At 36.1% G+C, this 22,734-nt stretch overlaps 1 protein-coding gene across 7 annotated transcripts in view; it reads left to right on the top strand.

Annotated features, from left to right (window-relative positions):
• Positions 1-22,734, top strand: part of GRM8 (glutamate metabotropic receptor 8) — a 752,293-nt gene that overhangs the window by 581,694 nt on the left and 147,865 nt on the right. The window lies entirely within an intron of this gene.

Raw genomic sequence — 22,734 nt, 5'->3', positions numbered from 1 at the left:
AGAGTTTCCCTGTGTTTCCTTTCTAAGAATTACATCATCCTAATAATCAGTTTTTGAACATCATAGTCATTGTTCAATATTTGTTAATATAAAAGTATTGTTTAAGTCACAGTAATTCTTTTCTGTCTATGACATTATTTGTATGTTTCAGATAATGGAGTTTTGAAATACCCAACTTGTTGGTATCTACCAAAAAATTCATCCCTGATCCAGAAGCCTAATTGCATCTAGTCATCAGAGAAAACAGGCAGACTGGGCTTTTGGTTTTACATGTTTGGCTGTTGAATCTGTCCTGTCACACAGTCCCATCATTCCTACCTTTCTATTTCAAACTGCAACCAGAGCCATTTAAAGGAAGCATCATAAACTGTAGAGCAATTAGGGATGTTACCAATGGAAATAGCTAATTCAAACATTGGACAGATAATTTTGAATAGCCAACTCTGTGTATCAGGCACTACACAAAGCTTGAAATGTTAGAGATAAACAAAACAGACCAGTTATTATCTTCGTAAAAATCAGACAAACAGGGAAGATAGATAATAAATAATCACATCAAGAAATAGATAATTTCCAAGTATGAGAACAGCTGTGAAGGAAAAGTAAAGCATGACTCAAGAAAGCATAGTAAGAATACTTCACTAACACTGGCATAATAAGGTCTCTCTAAAGTTTGGTGTGAGGCATGTGGGGAGCTGAAGGGGGGGGTTAGGGGAGGGGACAGAGCCTTCCTGGCAGAGGAAACAGCATGTGTAAAAGTCCTGAAACAGAAAAGCCCATCTGTTTTAAAGAGGTGAAATGAGGTCAGGGAGTTCAGGTCCTGGTGAAATAAATGGCAGGGAAGGTGTAGGATACAGTGAAGGGGGTAACCAGAAGCCAGATTCCTCAAGGCTTTGGAAATGATAGTAAGTCTTAAGAATTTATTTTTCACGTGGAAGCAATGAGACACCATTAAGAAATTTTCAGTAAGAGAATAACATTACTTTTGAAAAATTTACTTTGCTATGAGGAGAATGCACTGGAAGAAAGCAAATTGGGAAAGGGTGAGAAATTTTAAAACCAGATATTTTGGTTCATTTGTGGGATAGTAGTGATTGATTTAGGGTGATGCCAAATAAAGGTAGAAATGAGTGGACAAATTCAAGATGTATTTTGTAGGCAAAAATGACCACTTAGAAAATGTGGAGGGTAACAAAGAGAATATTCAGTTACAGCTTCCAGGTTCTGGATGTGTTGCTATATGCTAGGATGCAAGCCATTTGGGATGGGAAAGAGGGAGATCAATAGTTCAGTTCTGAACGTGTTAAATTTGAGATGGCTCTGAAATATCCAAGTGGGAATGACAAGGGCACAGTTGAATATATGAATCTGAAATTTGGAGAGAATAATAAGTTGAGTTAGAAATTTGACTGTTTTATCAGGATTTTTAGTTGCAGCAATAAAAGCCAAATATGGCTAGGCTAATTCACCCAAAAAGAGATTCATTAAAGAATATGGGGAATTTCACAGACTTTCTAGGACTACCGTTTGGGAACAGGCCCCCAGATCACCCTGTAAAAGTTGTCTAGGAGGGGGCGCCTGGGTGGCTCAGTCATTAAGTGTCTGCCTTCGGCTCAGGTCATAATCCTAGGGTCCTGGGATCGAGCCCCTCATTGGGCTCCCTGCTCCGCGGGAAGCCTGCTTCTCCCTCTCCCACTGCCCCTGCCTGTGTTCCCTCTCTTGCTGTGTCTCTCTGTCAAATAAATGAATAAAGTCTTTTTAAAAAAAGTCATCTAGGAAATACAGCAATACTTCCACTCGTGGGCAAAGTCATGGTGGCTACAGGGCACCAACCCTGTAGACTGCGTTCAGGGGACTGAACCACTGTCTCTCTTCCTTTGGTGAGTGTTGTTTCATGAAGTACAAGGTAAGAGAATGATTGAGGAAGAATGAACACCAATAGTATTACCAATGATAAAAACTAACAACTTTTTGCTATGTGCCAGGTATAAGATCAAGCACTTCACCTAGATTAATTATATCATGTAATCAGTCGCCACACACATACATGCACACACACACACACACACACACAAAATAGAGGGAAATAATTGCTATCGCCATTTATAGATGAGGAAATTTAAAAGGGTCACACATCCTGTGTGTCTTAGAACTGTGATTCCGGACTTATATAAGACTCAGAACTCATTTTCTTAAGCATGGTGGGTGTTAACATACAGCTGAGAGGCCATGGAAAGTAAGAACTGCCAAGGGTCTCCTGGTTAGGCAACATGGATGCAGTTGGTGACCTTTGAGAGGGAAGCTTCAATACCGAAGGATAGAACTAGCTACAGAGGGCTGAAGAGTAAAGGAAGATAGGGTAGTGAATGGAGAGAGCCTTTTAGGGTAACTTTCAAAACCTTTGGCTGAGAAGAGAATTGGAAAGATAAGGTTGTAGCTGCAGATGGATCAGGGTATCAAAGGAAGACACTCTTCCTTCCTCTTCCTCTCTTACCATCTCTTCCTTCCCCTAATCATAAAATGACCTAATGTACATTTGAATGCTGAGAAGTAAGCCTCCATAATGAAGGGGGTTAAGGAGGCAGTAAGAGATGTGATGATCTATGAAGAGAGACCCCTGAGCATATGGAGGAGGTAATGACCAGAGTATGTAGAGTAGAGTTGATCTTTAATGAAACAGACATTTTCTCTACTTTAGCTAGAGAGGCCGAGAGGGAAGGGGCTGGGTAAAAGACCTTGAACATTTAGTTGTGGAATAAAAGTGGGGGCTATGCTTTATGAGTTTTGTTTTTGTTTTTTTGTTTTGTTTTGTTTTCCAGTGAAGTATAGGGTAAGATCATCAGTGGAGGCCAGAGGAAGGTGGGGGTAGTTGGAGATTTAGTAGAGGGGACAACACAGACAACATTTGTTGAGCACAATGAGAGAGAGCCGCTGACAGAGAAATGTAGGGAGATTTCCAGGCAGTGTTGAAGTCTTCCGAACGTTTTGGTCATGAAATTAAAGTGATACTAATCAGAAAAGTTGTTTTATCCCTCCTACCCCCCGGAAAGACATTTATTCTGGGTAAAGTGTGGTGAATGGATTGAGGACTGGATAAGGCTCAGAGTAGAGAGAGATCACCATCCTCACAGGGAGTAACTCTGCCCTTGGGGAAAATGGCTCTTTATTATGACATTGTCCAGGCGTGATCCAATGGACCCTGGTCATGGCTATCACTGTACAGAACATACGGTTCAGACACTGAGATAGATGCTCGCAGTTAAATGGCAGAAACAGGAACATACACAGGTCATTGTAGTGCAGTTTACTAGAGACAGCTTGGTGAGTTTTCTTTCTGAAGTTCTTCCCTCATTTACTTCATCATCTATCTACTGACATACACCCATTAGCCAATCATCCAGGATCATTCTCTCATCACTTTGAGGAATTCATTTACTTCAAATGTATAGAGGTATATTTTAAAGGTACATTAAGTACTTGGTATTCACTGTAATGTAAACATTTAGTTACATAAATAGTGTCAGCTAATATCCTTAGTGGAGAAGGAATAAGAAAAATAAGCAAACATTTCCATTGTGTTATTTTTCCTTTCCCAAGTACAATTAAACAAGACATTTTGATTTGATTTAAGTGTTTAGCATCAGAAAAAAATACCTATAAAATACCTGTGAGCCTGAAAATATATGTGAAATCTGTTCACGTTTTTACTTACGAAGGATCATCATCAGTGCATAATGCTTGCCTTTAACAACCAGCAGTCTGTCTTGAGAACTGAATGTTAAACTGAAATAATTCACTGTGTTACCAATTTGTCTCTCACCACTGTAGGAGTTAGAAGGCATTTGGATATTGGCTGTAACATATAATTCTTGTATATACAGTGTTGCAGAATAAGGAAGATTCAGGCAGCAATGGACTCAACTGAATTGAGTTCTACACAGAAAACCAATAATTGTTTCCATGAGATTTTGACTAGACTAATTTTCCAAAGGAGAAAAATCAGGCTCTTTTGCAGCATGACTGAGGTGCTTGGGGATATATCATTTCTGTCCATGGGAAACACTGCCATATGGCCATGGCATCAGGCAGTTTTAGTGTTTGAAAATAAGATCTTAAAGTAGAAAAGCCAAGGGATGATGTGAATTCTCACACTTTGTCTACATTTCTTCCAAAAACTCAACCAGATTATGATGAAAAAAAAGAACACTAATTAGTGAAGAATGAGGCTGCTGTTGATATATAGCAGAGTGATTTATGATTAAAAATGTTGAATTCACAACATAAATATGTATTAATACTGAAATTTATTCTAAAAATAAAGTTTTTCTCAGTGAGCCCTTAAGGACAAATTTTGGAATTGTGACATTGATCCAAGATACCACCTAATGGAAGATTCACAATTGACTTAATAATCATATTTCTGGGAAAGAAGAAACACTACATTAAATGTATGTTATGATTTTTAAATAATCTCACCTTTCTGTACATGCACACACATGATTTTATTTGACTTGATTCTTCTGTAACACAATTAACATTTGAGTCTAAACCTTCATTATATTCACAGTCTACATATTCTGCATGATCTTTGACCTTGGGCAACATAGCAATGACCTGCTTTCCAAAACCCATGCTTATGATCTTGACCTCTATACTTGCCTTGGGACTGACAGAATAATTTTGAAGCATATCTTCAAAATACCGGGTTTTGTTTGCATTTCCTATTTGGTTGAAGACACAGTTTTGATTTTTCTATAATAGGAGTATCTATTATTGGATATTAAGCAGTTTCTCTTGAATATCTGCCCAAAGCTTTTAACAGTTACTGAATTTTAGTCTCTAATGAAATTCTATGGGTATCTAGAACTTATCCTAGTTTTTTAGGTCTTATGGTATATTCCCAGATATATTTCTACTGACAATTTCTACTGTTTTTAATTATTCTCCTCTCTGTGGTATTAAGCAATTTTTTCCTTTGAATAACTGTACATCTACATATATACATGGTTTTATTTACATATGTATACCCTTTTTTCCTAGAAATTAGAAAGCACTTGATTTTGGACTTAAAAGTTAATGTCTGGGTACATTTCCTCACCTACAGTGATTCATTGCTTCAAACAATGTTAATAATAATGACAGCTAACATTTATTGAGCACTTGTTATGTGCTGGATACCTTAACAGTCTGTTAACATTAACTCATTTAATCCTCACACAGACCTTATTGTCACTTCCACTTAACAGATGAGCCATAAGGGAGAAAATAAGTTTCCCAAGGTCACACAGCTCCTAAGTGGTAGAACAAAAACAAACTTATGACTCCAGCACCTATATTCTCGACCACTAGCAATACCGCCTCTTAAAGAAAATGTACTTCCTTCAACTCTCTCTCTAACTTGTGTGGCATAACAGTCATTTGCTTGAATGGCTATCATGACATCATCTTCTTGTTGACATTTTAAATCACAATTAGAAAATAAAATGTAAATTAAAGTTCGATCATGTGTGGTCCCCCTGAAGAAAGCGACTTTGCTGTGGTGACACATGGGTGAGCATCAAATACCTTTAACAGGAAGCCAAGTTGTGGAAGTTTCTCTTAACACCACCTGTAGAACATACACTGATTTAAGAAATGTTAATATGTGGGAAATGTGTGCCTTCGATGCAACGAAACACAGCAATGATCATTAAGAGCTACTCGTTATTCAGTGCTTTCTATGCGTGGCAGGTAATGCTAGTGCCTACCCAAGATCCACTCATCTTGGCCATTTTAATGTAATCCAGTTTACCTTGGAGGTAACAATGTGCTCACCCAACCTCCAGGCAGAGCTGGTCATGGGACAGTTCTGGCCAGTGAGGTACAGCTGGGAGTCAGGAGGTTAAGGGCAGGGGAAGATTTTTTTCTCCATATAAAAAAGAACAGGTTTGCCACAGTAGACATATATTCCAGGTCCTAGAACACATCTTGGATTCTCTTCCTTTTGTGCCTCAGCTCAGGCTGTATACTATGTTTGTATCACCTCCCCAAATCTCTCCTACTTTCCAGGCTTAGCTGCAGAATCTCAGGTCCTAGTGGAAAGTGGCCTGGTGAACAAATGCCCAGGGGTGTTTTTCCAAATCAATTAATCTTGCTAAGCTTCATTTATTTCCTCACCAGCAAAATAGAGATTAAAACTATTTATTTGTCAGGGATGTGAGGATTAAATGGAATAATGTATGAAAACCGCCTCATATGGTATCTGGCACAAAACAGCAGCTTCTCCAAGAAGCTTTCCCATGTACTCAGCAGAAGTAAACTTGCTCTTTCCCCCCTGAGGCCTACTCTGCCCCGGGTTTATTCCTTGCCTCTTACTATTTTTTTTTTCCTTTATTTTGATTAATAGTATCTGTGTTTTCTTTGCCAAATAAAGGACGCTTCTTGAAGGCACAGGCCTTCGCTCATAGTACTCATGTTTTTATTGGACTAAAAATATATGTTGTGAGGCTTCTGCTTTCCAGTTCCACATATAAGGAGATTGGAAGTCGAAAACTCTGCCCTAACGAAAGGAAAAAACTGAACAGACAGAAAAAACAACAGTGTTTCTGTAATCCATAAGAGAGGGGGGCATTGGGCAAACTGGGGCCCCCAAGATTGGACAGACAGGGAGCTGTGGCTTATAGGAGCAGAGACTCGGGAATGGACACCACTTCAGGAACCAGTCTCCTGGCGGGAAAACCTGAACTGTAATTAATGGATTTCTGGAAACTCAGTGTGGAAAACTCTGAGAGTTAAAAATTCCAGGGGGAGCCAGACAGACAAGAGGCCCCATAGTTTTGTGAGATGTACCTCCAGGAGCTCAACCAGGTTCCTGTAGTAAATACCAGAGAAAAGTCCCTCTGTGTTTTTGGCTTAGGGAGGGGAAAAGGAACCAATTTGAAATAAATCAGAACACTCTATTCTAAACAGAGCCTGCCCTCGGGGGGAAACTGGTAAACCAGAGCCTAAACTGCTGGGGTATTATCAAAGCCTAACTGACCTGGGAAAGGGAAATCCCAAATCCCAGCACACTCCAGCCAACCTGTCCCACCTAAGAGAGGAAGAAAAAACTGAAAAATCTTGTGAAGTTCACAATACCGGGGGATAAGAAAACTGAGACCTAATCATAGGACTATAAAATGCTTTCCTGGGGCGCCTGGGTGGCTTAGTCGGTTAAGTGTCTGCCTTCCGCTCAGGTTGTGATATTGGGGTCCTGGGATTGAGCTCCAGTCAGGCTCCCTGCTCATCGGAGGGTCTGCTTGTCCCTCTGCCCCTCCCCCTGCTCATGCTCTCTCTCTCTTCCTTTTTCTCTCTCAAATAAATAGGTGAAATCTTAAATAAATAAAAAATAAAAAAAAATGCTTTCCTGACCTCCACACCTCCTTACCAAACATCTATTTATAGTAGTTCCTTTTACCCAGTATATTGTGTCTAGCTATCAAGAAAAAATTACAAGACATACCAAAAGACAAAAAAGCAATTTGAAGAGACAGAACAAATATTAGAATCAGATGTGGCAGGGATGTTGGAATTATCAGACAGGGAATTTAAAACAACTCTGATTAATATGCTGAGAGTTCTAATGGATAAAGTAAACAGCCATGCAAGAACAGATGGGAAATGTGTGGGAGAGATGGCAATCCTAAGAAATAACCAAAAAGAAATGTGAGAAAAAAAAACAAAAACCACAATAACAGAATGAATAATGCCTTTGATGGGCTCATTAATAGACTGGAGACAGTGAAGGAGAGAAACTTTGAATAGAAATATATCAATAGAGGGGTGCCTGGGTGGCTCAGTTGGTTAAGCGGCTGCTTTTGGCTCAGGTCATGATCCCAGGGTCCTGGGATTGAGCCCCGTGTCAGGCTCCCTGCTCAGCAGGGAGTCTGCTTCTCTCTCTGACCACCCATCCCCCCTCTTGTGCGCACTCTCTCTCCCTCTCTCTCTCACAATCTCTGTCTCTCAAATAAATAAATAAAATATTTTAAAAAAACCTACAGAAATATATCAATAGAAACATCCCAAACTGAAAGCAAAGATAATAAACACTGACAAAAACAGGTCAGACTATCCAAGGACTGTGGGACAACTACAAAAGGTATATAATATATGTGTAATGGGGGTACCAGAAGGAGAAGAAAGAGGGAAAGGAACAGAAGAAATATTTGAAACAATGATGGAGAATTTCCCTAAATTAATGTCAGACTCTAAACCACGGATCAAGGAAGAGAATGCCAAGCAGGAAAAATGCGAAAACAAAACAAAACAAAAACTACTCCAAACATATTACTTTAAAACTGCAGAAAATTAAATGAAAAATCCTGAAAGAAATCAGAAGAAAAAAACATCTTACCTATAGAGGAACAAAGTTAAGAATTACATCCAACTTCTCAGAAACCATGCAAGGGAGGAGAGAGGGGGGTGATATATTTAAAGTATTAAGAGAGAAAAAAACAAACCACCAACTTAGAATTCTGTACTCTGAGAAATTATCCTTCAAAAGTGAAGGAGAAATAAAAACTTTCTCGGACAAAAATTGAGGGACTGTGTTGTCAGTAGACCAGTCTTATAAGAAATGTTAAAAGAAGTTCTTTAAAGAGAGGAAAAATAATACGGGTCAGAAACTCAATCTATATAAAGGAAGAGCATTGAAGAAGGAATGTGAAAGTGAAATAATAACTTTTATTTTTCTTATTCTTAATTGATGTAAGTGATAAAGTTTGTTCAAAATAATAATAGTGACAATATGTATACATATATACATTATACATAGACACATACACATAAGTATGCATATATATGGAGAGAGGGAGAGAGCATGCAAAAGAGAGCGCATAAGCCAAACTGAATTTATTTCACAATTTTGCAGACCTATTTTCATTTGTTTGGGGTTCAGAATAGTAGATGGTCAGTTTAAAAGGTTTTATTGAATAGTCACAGATCATTGCTCTAGGGACAAAGAGAGCAAGTAAACAGATCTAGGCTAGAGAAACTCTTGATGAAGTATTTCCATTGCTAACAGAACACTGTAAAAGTATGACTCAAAATTAACTATAAATTGATGTTGACTACACAGTCTTTTTGCAGTGACAAAAGTAATAGGAATAAAGCAGCTGATATGACATTTTATGGTGCATTTACAACAGTCTTTCAAGATTGCTAATAATAATAATAATATGATATATTGATCCACACTAGAGAATGAAACACCCTCTTGGTTAGAAGTAATTAAACTTCGTGATGACACATTCACTGGCAGTATATTCTGGTTATTATGAAGATAACATGAGAAGGAGGGGACTAAACTATAACTTGGGGCCTCTCTTTTCCTCATGGGCTTTCCCCACCTGGATATCCCTGAAATCAGGAGGTGGGAGAAGGAGAGGAGAAGGGCAAAAAGGGAAGGATGAAAGGTACATGGGAAGGTTGTTCCGGAACAGCTCCCCAATTTCAAAAGATGACAGGGATTGTAAGGAGAGTGAAAAGAGGGGAGTAGGCACATTGAAGAGAATTCAGTTCAGAGAGGTTGACTACTGATTTCCTTTAGTCTCAAAAACTACAGAAAATATATGTGTGCACATCTCAGTACCTATTCTTATGCACCTACAAAATGAGAGAAAAGACACAAAGAAACAGAGAGATACCTAATATAAATATACGACTTAATACTTAATATGCACAGGCATTAAAATAGTTCATTTCTTCCCAGATATCAGTTCACTCCATTGATGTGATTCTAGAAAATAGACTGACTTGGTTTAATCCCAGTTTGAAATAATATTTTCTTCTTGGTTATCCTGGTTCTCACAAAATTCTCACAAAACGCTTTTTCCCCCATGGCAGATGGAATCCAATTCCAACACTAAATATCTTGACCTCTCCTCCTCACTGTCCTGTACAATAGAATCTCAGCCATTAATTGCACAAAAGGCTATCTTAGGTTCTGATCAATTTTATTGATATGTAGTAAAATTCTTTAAATTTTTTTTTTTCCTGTCTAAGATACACTCTTCTGATGAGTACTTAGGCTTTAAGTGAGGCAGTTAGAAAGATTTCATATCCCACATTCCTTCAACTGCTCTATTACAGCCTGTGCGCCTGGTTATGAACAGTTTTCTGACATCTGAAATCACAGCCCCATTTGAGCCACATGGAGTGCTTTTATCTCAAAGGGATTCAGCCTTAAATACAGATGGGCTTGTCGGCATGGTCTAGATGACATTTTTATAACCTATAATGTTCTTCAGCAAGATGTGGTTAATGATCCTTCACATCATCCAACCAGAGAGCCCTGGGTTCCTGGCGGAAGGTCGCATTCACATCACAGCTTCTGAGCCTGCTCAATGCAAAGTTATTACGGAGGCTAATGAAAATCTAGGTATCGCTACATTATTAATTTTACCATGATTGGTGTTGATATTGTTGTCTCCTGTCTGTGCCCTTCTCGTGCTACTTTAGTTTAGCCTGGTTTTACCTTTCGCTTTTGGAACACCATCCTTGCTAGGCTTGGCAGGAAAGGAACGTCGTCCGTCCCTCCCCCCCACCCCCCCGCTGGTGTTTCCTCTTGCTTGCCTATAACTCCAAAATGACTAGTCTTTTTGGAGAATGACTTGCAGAAGGTTTATGGACCCCCTACTAAGGTAATGAGGCTGTTCAGGAAATTATTGTGGGAGGTACGTTGAAGCCAAGAGAGAAGACTGTGGAATACCTGTGACACATTGTCTCTAAGTCCCTTCTATTTCCCCCCTTACTCCTTTCAGATTACTCTTCTCTGGGTCTTTGGACTGTCCGCTGCTAAAAATAAATTGAACAAATGGCTGTTACACATCTGCTTTGTGTAAGGCACTATGCCAGGGGATGAGAGGAATATATCTTTACTTCATACAGTTCACAGTGTGTGAGACAGTGGATGTACCACATGGTCAGTAGATGTACTTCCATGCAAAATAAAATAGACGCAATAAATAGAGAAGCAAGCCAAGTGCTAACCGTGGCATTTGGACAAGAACTTGAAAGGGGATTAGGAGTTTGGTAGAAGAAGAAAAGACCAGCATGGATTTCAGGCTGTTTGAAGAGCTTGAGCAAGTTTGGGAGAGTGGACACTCTGCCTGGGGAATCTAGGGTGTAGTTCCAGCGGACAGTGTGGCCAGAGCAGATTGTGCAGTGAGAGTCAGTGGCCCTTGAGGTAGAAAATGCAGTGAGGCCATACTAGAGTATAAAGGTGGGCGTGGGGGTGCTTATGATGTGGGATAAACAAAACTGTCCTTTATCTTATTGGCCATAGGGAGGCATCAGAAAATTCTGGGTAGTACGATTTGACTCGTGTTTCAGAGCCATCACTCTGGTCAATGGAGGACCAGGATGATCAGTAGGAAAGCTCACGTGACAGATCAGGTTTCAAAGGCTGCAGTTAAGGCATTGGAAAGGAGGAAAGCTTTATGGGAGAATTTTCAGAAGTTGAAGATCATACTCCATGAAGAAACTGACATGAATATTCAGAGAAAGAAGGAGAGTAACTCCAGAGTATCTAGACTGAAATGTTGCTGACATTCTGTGGTGTCGCCTATAAATACAGCAGAGAAGCAAGATAGACTAGGTTATGAAGCAGGTGCTTGTCATCTCAGATACATGCTAGTGATCAATACTCCACAACTGCAGTTTGGTCCTCCTAGCACTATTTATGGCTTTCCGTGTCATTTTGTAATGCCTTCTTGCTGTCTGTCCTACTTGCCCACCCAGGCTGCCCTTTCAATACTCTGAACCATCTTTCTACTGTCCCTATGCACCATACCACCAGAATCCTGCATTGAGCTGATTAAGGATAAAATTATCTGTGCTGATATACCAACAAGTTAGTGCGTTAGCGACTCAGAGCAATCCTGCTGCATTTTACACATAAGCTTCTGCCTAATCCAAATAATTATGCTGAGAGTGGGAATTTTCTACCTTGTGCTGGAGCAGTACGGAGATATCTGTAAGAGTCTGGGTCATGTAAGGTGTGTCTCTTTTGTTAATGAATGGAGTGTGCTCTTTATAGAGACATAACTGAGGGAAAGGAAAGTGTTATTAAAATCAAACAATGATATTTAGGCAATCCAGGATTACAAAACAAAAAATATATTTTAGCACCTGATAAAAGTTTATTTTCAAGATGGTAAATGTATCATTTATTTAAAAATGCAATATTAAACATGCTCATGTTGCAGAAAAAAGTGTGATATAAAATGCTTTACTTTTTTCAAAGTGTACTTCCATCCTGCAAAAGTGTTGATTAAACCAAACTTGAGGAGATTTGAGGAAGAGGGGGCTGACATTGGAACTGCTAACAATGACCTATCTTTCCTGAAGATTTTCCATTTCTTTCACAGGTGTTTCCAGGTAAATTTGCATCCTCAAACTTCAGGGGAATAATTCTTCATGTTGGGAACTTTTGTAATAGAGGAATCATGTCCCCTCACACTGAAATGCAGCCACCTCAGGGGCAGGTGGTAATGGCCACTTGAAAGAGCGTAGACTCCTGTAAACAGATTAAGCAGAGAAGTGACATGGATTATGAGAGACTTTAGGGGATTTTGAGGCAGCGAGAACATAATTACCCAAATTAAATTTGGCCTAAACAACAGGCTAATGCTTCTTTTCTAGCCACACATTTCAGGGAGACATTAATGTTCTATGTCGTTATTTCCTGTACAAGGAAAAACAGGCATTTTTGAGCAAAGCAACAATTTCTAAGCCATTATTGTATTTGCTTTTTGGTTGGTATCTGGAAATGTCCAAAGTTCTTGTTTATTTATTTGTTTGTTTAATTTTTTTTGTTTAAAATTGTGATAAAATAAACCTAACAAAATGTACCATTTTAATCATTTCTGGGTGAACAGTGACTTAAACACATTTGCGTAGTTGTGCAACCATCACCAACCACCCATTGCCAGAAAAAGAGTCCTTTCTTTGGTTCTGTAGTCATTTATGTTTACGTGATAATGTATGTTTAAAGAACTGTGGTTTTCCTTTTTTTTTCCTTTTTTCTTTTTTCTTTTCTTTCTTTTGTTTGGTTATCACAACCTTTTCCCCACCCTAGATTTTGTGACTATTTCATAAATAGGTTTTCAATTCAGAATGTGTTTCTCTCAGGATTCCTGAGAGAAACATAAATCATACATCCCACTATTCTCAACAGAACTGACACCTCGATTTGAAAAACACAGGAATGCTTGGCTTCTTTAAGACTGTGTTGCTAATGCTTTAATTATGAGCCAGTGATAATTCTGGCAGTTCCTATTCAGCAGTATTGGATTGACATCCTTATGCTTCACAGCAGTTTCAGAGGAGGCTACTTTAAGAAGCAATTTTAATTCTTCCAAATATTTTAAAAATTAATTTATTTCTCCAGCCACTAAATACCTATCATTAGGTAATTCGTGTTGTGCCACATAAATGCACTGAGAGAGAGAGCTGCAGTGAATGTGGACTAGGGCATTGAGTCAACTACCCTGGTGTCTCTTTGGGAAAGACTTTGGAGGAAGGATCCAGCATGCAGCTGGGAACATGGAACACAGTATGATCAGTCTGTCCATTCCATAAGGCACAATAAAATATCATCAACAAGCTTTTTAGTGTCATGACTCCTATGAGTTTTGAATTAAAGTCCTTATTTCCTCCAGATTAATGCATTTTCACATGCACTCTGTTTACTAACCATTAAAGGTGGTGTAAAAATTCCATAAAGCTCATTTATAGACCCCTCAAGAGTCTATGGAATTTAGGTAACTATCAGTGATGTGCAGATGTGAAGGTGAAAACTTTCCTTGATGATCTTATAACAATAGAGTGTTAGACCTGTAGGCTCTTGCTATGCAAAGCATGGTCCGCAGATGAGCAAAATTGTCATCAGCTGGGAGCTTGTTAGAACCACAGACACTTAGACTACACTCCAGACCCACTGAGTTAGAATCTGCCTTTTAAAAATATCCCAGGTCATTTGTGTGCACATTAAACACTGCACAAGTAGGCCAGAGAACAAAGTGTGTGTGTGTGTGTGTGTGTGTGTGTGTGTGTGTTAGCATCCTAGAATAAGTCTTGAGGCTTTTTTATATTATATAAATATTAGTGGTTGTTTGTAGTCACTGCTTATTTAAATGTAAAATTCCTAAAAAGAAGTTATGTCCATCAGAATTTGAGATATGTGTGCCCTTTGACACAGCAAATCCAGATGAAGAAAATTTTAAAACAGACTATTATCCAAAGAAATAAGCATGAGATTTTTGGGCAATACTGTTATAGGACCAGATAATTGGCAATACCGTAAGTATCCACCAGTATGGGATTAGTTAAGTAAATTGACACATAACCATAATAAATGTATAACCAATAAAGTTATATTAGTGGTCTTTATGTATCGACACATAGAATTTTCTGTAATTGTTATTATATCATATATTATCGATATGTATTTATAATTAAAGTACTTATTTAATATATTCATATATCATTGTATGATATATATATTCTTCAGTATTGAAGAAAGGAAAGATTTAAAACTGTAGAGATAGTATGACCTCCTTGTTTTTTAAATAGCTGTTGATATAATGAGAAAGAATGGAGATCAAACAATAACCATGGTTGTCACTAAATAGGTCACTAAATGGACAAATATTTTCTTTTTTATTCTCCTCTTTTTCTTTCTTTTGTTTATCCCACTTTCAAGTTTTCTTTACAATTAATATGAATATCTCTATAATGAATATTTTAAGTTAAAGAGTAAAAACATCAGCATTGTTTCTAAGACTGATACTCAACTCCTTTCATCTGCCATTTGATGATATGCTGCTTCCTCCTATTTTTGATGACAAAGACGGACAGTCACATGAGCTTGGTTTTTAAAGGGCAATAAATAGGTGGAGCATATCTTATTGGATATTGGTGCTTGGACATAGTTTCCTTCTGTTGATACACAACTGAATAGACTATGGACCAAGAAAATGTGAGCATTAATTTTTTCCCTATTCCCAGTGAGAGAATCTCATTACTGGTTTTTGCAAGGTAGCATTGCAACCTATCCTTTAGGTCTGGTCTAACTGTTTCAGTCTTGTCATTACTGCTGAGATGGTGAGGAACTTTAGAAACTAGTGTGACAGCTGTTAAATGCAATGGAAAATGAATGCAAAGAAATTTGGTTACAAAAGTTACATATTGTTGAAAGATAAAAAAAAGGCCCAAGGCACCCAATTTTTAAAAGCTACTTTCAGTTATTGGGCTTTTGTGTTTTCTAATCTCCCATTTTATATTTGAATTTAATTAGAGTATAAGAACAAATTAATTAATTATGAGGTAGCCAACAGGTACAGATAGAATTTCTACAAGTTTTCAGATGATAGAATGGAAAGAGAAGCATCCCTTCTGATTTTTTCTTTAGATAAAAGGGTCTTGCAGGATCTTACTGTCTAGTATACATTGTGTACACTATCCTCCTAGGCTATTCTCAGGATTTAAAAATGCAATATACATATTGTATATATCTAAGTTTCTGAGGGTTTTTTTTAGTCATAGTTAAGTGCTTCTATCAACTTCCCAGAGCTCAATTTCAGAAGACATTTAAGTCAGAAAGCATAAAGCACTTAGCAATTTCAAGGGAAGGAAAACAGAGCATCATAAAATTCCCAAAGACTATTTTTGTTATTATTCTTTTCAGACATTGTTTTGGAACATATGGAACTTTTCCTTATGAATTAAAAAAATATTGGGAAGTGTCATCACCATTAACCTGGATATCAGCTTTCTCAAAGAGGAAAAGTTTATGGTTTAGGTGGTGAATTTTTTTAAACCACTTTATGGAGGTATGATTAACATACAAAAAGCCGTACATATTCAACGTATACAACTTGATGAGTTTGGAGATAAGTATACACTAGTCAAACCATCACCATAATCAAGCTCATAAACTTATCCATTACCTCCAAAAGTTCTGTCCTGCTGCTTTTCATTCTTTTTTTTTAACTACCTTTTTTTTCTATTATGGTAAGAGCAATTATAAGAGCTATCCTCTTAGCTGATTTTTAAGTCTACAATGCAATATTGTTACTGTAGGCCATATGTTGTACAGTAGATCTCTAGAACCTATTTATCTTACGTAACTGAAGCTTTGTACCACTTGGTCAATACCTCCCCATATCTCCCTCCCTCCAATCCCTAAAAACCACTATTCAACTCGCTGGTTTTCTGAGTTTATAATACGTAAATGCTTGTAAGTGGTTAGGAAATCCAATGTTATTTCAATAAAGCAGGAAATTAATTATTTCCTCATCTTATTATTATAGTGAGTGAACAACTCATGGTTGAGCTGAATGACATTAGTCTGGTGCTCTAACAGGTGTGTCTGTGATCCTAGTGTCAGCCAGTACAGTGCAAGGGATCAGCTTTCCTCCCTCTATGTGAAGGGATGAGCAGATACATCACAGACATTAAACATTTGCAAATGCTACTTTACCTATCGTGTTAATTCTAGTAATATGCCGGAGTTCTTAGGTAGAGGGATTTTTTATATGTGAGATTCATAACAGGAAATATAAAAAAAAAACCCAGATTCCTCAGAGTTTATCTGATATAAATTTTTTTTCTGTTTTTGAGGGAATATACTCTGTAATATACTGAAATTTTAGTTTTATTCATAGGAAAAAAACTATGCCTCAACAGAAGGCAATAAAGCCCAAAGGTGGGCTTAATGCTTCTGATTATTATATTTTCTTAAATTTGGTGGGATTCAACAGATCAGTTCCTCAATTAGCTAAATATAGAGTGAAGTGCAGAAATTTGATGTTAATTGACAATATGACCATAAATAGCTATAAGTCATTAGCTCCTTTCATATGGGAATTGATATTGAAGAAAATGAAATGTCAACATGGTTAAAATTTTTATACCCTTGATTAAATCAATGGGGGACAAAGATAATTTTTTTTAGTTAATTACTAATTTGGCTGAACAACATTATTGATCTGTTCTACATTCATAGACATGGCACTGAAGGATGAAAACTATAATGATTATTGACAACATACTATGTTTTTCAAATGTTATATTTTTTAATCTTCCAGCTACCTTATGATGTAGGTGATACCTCATTCAGAAGAGGGAACATACACAGTGATAGTTTCTCAGAGATCTCATAGCTGTTATGGCAGGTTTCATTCCAAAGCCTTTGCACTTTCTATCACTGTACCCTTCTTCCTTGGGAGAGCTGTTTTGTAATGACTGTCATAGTCATCATTTAACATGCTATCATGAAAAGTCAACATTAACATCACTGATTTAAAGATAAAATCACTAACATCTCAGGGATCATCTTAAGTAAAGGATAGCCTTTTGTTTGTGCATAACCACAATGTCTGGCCATTAATAAGTGATGATGTCAGTCGAGCTGATGATAATGGACAGTCTCCCTGGAAGGGCAGGTAGGCCAAGGGGAAAGGGTTGACAGGGGCCTGGTTCTAGGTGTCTAGGGGGACCGGGCTAGGTTATAAAGCACTGTCTTATACTAATTTTGAGCTTGAATGTGGTAGCAAATATGAGAGGCAGATCTCTATAGGGTTTTAAGTCAACACTGAGGTTAATAGTCTGGAGCTGAGTTTTGAGATACAAAGGGAACAAGGAAGATGGGATTCCAAGATTCAGAGTCTGTAGGAATAGGAAACCCATTCAAGTTGACAAATGAGAAAGAAAGAGAAAATAGGCAAAGCCTAGAGAAATTCCCAAGGTGGGGTCAGATGCCCCTCATGACTTATTTTTTTGTGGTACTGTGAACTTGGATACAGAAATGCTAGGTGCCGTTGAAAAGAGAGAGACAGGTAATGATGGCCTGGGTATAGAACTGACTTTTTATTTTCACAGATGTATTTAGAACCACTTTAAACACTTTACTTGCTCTTAATCCCTTAATTAGTTTTTTAATCCAATGTCTTTCCATAAAATAAAATTTTAAAATGGCAACAGGTTGGTTCTCTAGTGATCACAAATTAATACACCCTCTTCTCTTTTTTAATGCAACCAAGGAATTTATTCCTAATTAAAACTAATTTTAATAGCACTCCAGTGTAAAACTATAATAAATAATATGCTGGCAGGAAAAAAAAAACCCTCTATAAACATAGATTGAAAACCTATATTTCTGTTTTAAGGTAAAAGAGTTACCCCTTCCTACACTCATAATAAACATACCAGAAAATATGCAAAATTTATTGTTCTTTTGTCATTAACATAAGGCTAAACTGAACTATTTATAAAATGGAGACACAAATCCCTGATTAATATGGATACTCTATATGTACCATATAGTTATTAGTATAAAAGCTGTTTTCATATTAATCAAAAAGATTTTGATTCAAGTGTTCAAGTAGCTTTTATTTGCAGACCCAAACCCAGACCATATAATATCAAGATCTTGAGGAACATCAGTGCTAATTATCATTAATTATTGAACATCAGTCTCCTTTTTTTTTTTTTTTTCCCCCAGGTTCTAACATCTTTTACACAAAAATAAGGGAATAATATTAGGGGTTTTCTCAGAGAAGATATCTGAATGACCTGATGGTGAATTGCTCTTTTATTTTTTTTAATTTTTAATATTATTATTTTTTTACAGAACCAGAGTAAATGAACTAGATTCTCCATGATTTCTTTTGAACTGTATAGGGGAGAACATTGCTATCAGCAGGTTCTGAGAGCTACTTCTATCTGCTAATATCTGTGTATATTAGCCATTGATATGAAGTGTAGGATTTATCAAAAGACACCTTTATTTCTTTTCTCTAGGTCTTCTGTCTTTCCTATGTTTTAAAGAAAACAGAAAGTTTTTTTGTTTCTTTGGGTTTTTTTAAATAAAAGTAAGACTTTTTTTGCAGGAAATAAAGAAAATAATAAGATGTAGATCAGTATTCATTTTGCTATGCAAAGATAACATTTTTAGTGCTTTTCTTTTGGAATATGTATCTATATCCTAGTCTATCTGTTCATCATCTGTCCATCATCCATCCATCTGTCCATCTACCTATATTACACATATATAGTATAAAATAAGATAATGTTATATGTTAACCTGTAATTTGTTTTTAAAAAATTGATTTCAGTATAGTTAACATACAGTGTTATATTAGTGTCAGGTGTCCAATATAATGATTCAACAGTTCTATGCATTACTCAGTGCTCATTGTGATAAGTGTACTCTTGAATCCCCTTCACCTGTTTCACCCATCCCCCACCACCACATCTCTGGTAACCATCAGTTTGCTGTCTATAGTTAAGAGTCTGTTTTTTGGCTTGTCTCCTTTTTTCTTTGCTCATTTGTTTTGTTTCTGAAATTCCACATATGAGTGAAATCACATGGTATCTTCTTTCTCTAACTTATTTCGCTTAGCATTATACTCTCTAGATTATCTATGTTACTGCAAATGGCAAGATTTCATTCTTTTTTATGGCTGAGTCATATTCCATTATATGTGTGTGTTATATACATGATTAATATAATATTATATATGCTATACATAATATTCCATTATATCCATATATATAAATATATCATCAAATCTATCTATATTAATCATATGCATTTCCATTATAATTTTAATGGTTACCTAGTATTTTATATATATATATGTACACACACACACACACACACACACACACACACATATATATATATATATATATATATGGAAGATATATATCCTCTTCTTTATCCATTCATCTGTTGATGGACACTTGGGCTCCTTCCATAATCTGGCTATTGTAAATAATGCTGCAATAAACAAAAAACATAGGAATGCACATATCTTTTCAAACAGTATTTTTGTATTCTTTTAACCTGTAACTTTTTAATTCACATGCCATAAGATTCACCATTTTAAACTATACCATTTAGTATTTAGCTTGTCCACAGGATTGTGTAACCAACATCAGGGTCTAATTCCAGAATATTTCATCACCCCAAAAAGAAACATCATGCCAATTAACAGTCCCTCCCCATTCTCTGCCCTCTTCAGCCCCTGACAAATGCTAATCTACTTTTGGACTCTATAGATTTACCTATTGTGGATATTTTATATAAATGGAATCATATAATATGTGGCCTTTTGTTGCTGGTTTCTTCACTTACAGTGATTTTAAGTTTCATGCAGGTTGTAGCATGTATCATCCTTTTCATAGTCAAGTATTATATGAATATATCACATTTCATTTATCCATTCATCATTTAATGTCCATTTGGGTTGCTTCTACTCTGTGGCTATTATAAATAATGCTACTGTAAATATGTGTGTACAAGTTTTTGGGTGAACATATGTTTTCAGTTCTCTTAGGTACATACCTAGGAGTGAAATTGATGGATCATATGGTAACTCTACTTGAGCATTGTGAGGAGTCACAAATCTTTCTCAGCAGTTACACCATTTTACATTCCTGTTGGCAATGTATGAAGGCTCCAATTTCTCCACATCCTGACCAACACTTGCTACTTTCCATTTTCAAAAATATAGTTATCCTAGTGGCTGTGCATAATCTCTTCTAAAGTAAAAATATACCATCAAATCTATCTATATTAATTAAATGCATTTCTATTATAATTTTAATGGCTACATTGTAGTCCACTGTATAGATGTATCATTATTTATCCATGCCCTGATTGATGTAAGTTTATATTGTTTCCATTTTCCCTATGATAGAGAACACTGGGCTAAAGATTCATAAATCTGTATGTATTTTAGATTGTCAATTTTTTTCCATTATCTGAATACAGAAACAGTAGTACAGTTAACATGTTTATACATGTCTTTGTACAGTCACCTTTCCATTTTCATAGCATAAATTTTTATTATTGGATCAAAGAATGGTGCTTTAAATCTTGAAAATTTGCCTCCAGCATGGTTGTGTTAATTTACATTTTCATCAGAAAAAAAGAATTATCAGCAGAACATGAAGGTGTCAACTTTAGCCTACTTTCATCTATAATATTTGTTCTTGGACCAAATGGGAACATCATTATCACATTAATGTCTTTTATTTCTAGGTAGATGTGACATTGCATATATTCTTACTGTAATTGTTTCTATTTTATTTTCAGAATTTTCTGTTCATTTTTTCCCAATTGTGCTACAGTGCTCAATTTTTCTTATTATATGCAAGAGCTCCTTGCATATTAAGAATATTAATCCCTTGTTGCATTTCTATGGGTTGATTCTTTTGAAAATTGTTTGAAATTCAGAAATTTTTAACTTTTATGTTATTAAAATTGTCAGTTACTTCCTTAAGATTTGTAATTTGATGTCGTGATTAAAAAAACCATTTATCATTTTGAGATTATAAATTTTATATGTAAATATATCTAAGACTTGAGGAACAGTAAAAACTTTTAATTCTCTAAATTTTCCTCTGAGGACAGACTTGGCAATATCTATCCTTCAGGTTTTGAAATATGTTACTATCTGTTAAGTAGTACTCTGTAATTTTAGTTGTTTCCTCTTTAACTAAAGAGTTAGTTAGCCTGAGTGTTTGTTTTTTTCTAATTCTGTAGGAGTTTTTTTAATTTTTCTCTTTCTTGGTGTTGTTTTAACTTTTTAATCTTTTTAAAGCTGTTCTTCATGCTTTCAAGTTTTATTGACTACTGGTTAGAGAATATGACTTAAGATTTATAATAATTATCCATATTTCACTTTGGGCAGAAATAATATTTTTTGTAAATGTTTCATATATATTTGAAAATACAATATTTAATAGTTATCTGTTTTTATCTGTTTGATAGATCAGCTTCAGAAAAGGCTATGCAAAAGTCAGACCATACTTTTTAAATTTATGAGTTTTTTACTTATACGTTTTACTGTTTCTTTTAATTATGCTCCAAATTGTTATGCATGCAGCATCAAATGGAAACACCGCAAATCACCATGGTAACACAGACAATTCACATCTATCACAGTAGCTTAATATACGTTGACAGTTGTGTAATTAGAGAAAATCAGGTCCATTATAAATAAATGTTGTGGCATCCTTTTTTTAACTCAATACACAAATTATTGTCAAAAATGAGTAGACCTCTCCTAATTTGATATTTTATCCATTTTTTAAAAACTTAGGCATCTGTTTCTATAGTTATCTGTATTTTATTGGCTCATTGTAATTATGCAAATATTAAAAAAATATTAATTCTGAAATACATGGGAAGACTGTCCATTAACGATATTTCAAACTGAAACCTGAGATAAAAGAAAATTTTACATTCAGCAAGTAATGAAGTTAAGACTCAACTGGTAAGAGGTGAATTTTAGCCTTATTTTATTCTCCAGAAAAATCTTCATAATGAAAAAGTGAATTAAGCTTTTTGGCTTAAAAATATGTGATTCTAATCCCAGACAGTTATATCTTATAAACTTAGATTTCTGACAGAAGTTTGACTAATATAAAATCTAAAAATATACAGAAAAGCTGCTTTAGAGAATTGGGTGGAGGCAATTCGGTATATGACCCATTTTGTTTGAGTGCATAAACGTACAGGGAAGATTCATATTCTCCAAGGGCATAATAACAAGGCTAAGTATAGCATTCAGTTAATTCACAGAATTACACAACATTTAAAGCATTTTCAATAGACCCTTCCTATAAAGATATTTTTAGATGTGAATCTTTCCCTTTTTTTTATTCTTTTATTCATTGTTTCTACCTGTCCTTCCTTCTGCT

This window comes from Callorhinus ursinus, unplaced genomic scaffold, assembly GCF_003265705.2.
Source record: "Callorhinus ursinus isolate GAN/ISIS: 27379988/994484 unplaced genomic scaffold, GSC_fseal_2.0 scaffold12, whole genome shotgun sequence".
NCBI lineage: Eukaryota > Metazoa > Chordata > Mammalia > Carnivora > Otariidae > Callorhinus > Callorhinus ursinus.
Note: the sequence above shows the minus strand (reverse complement) of the source record. Positions and strands in the feature narration are given on the sequence as shown.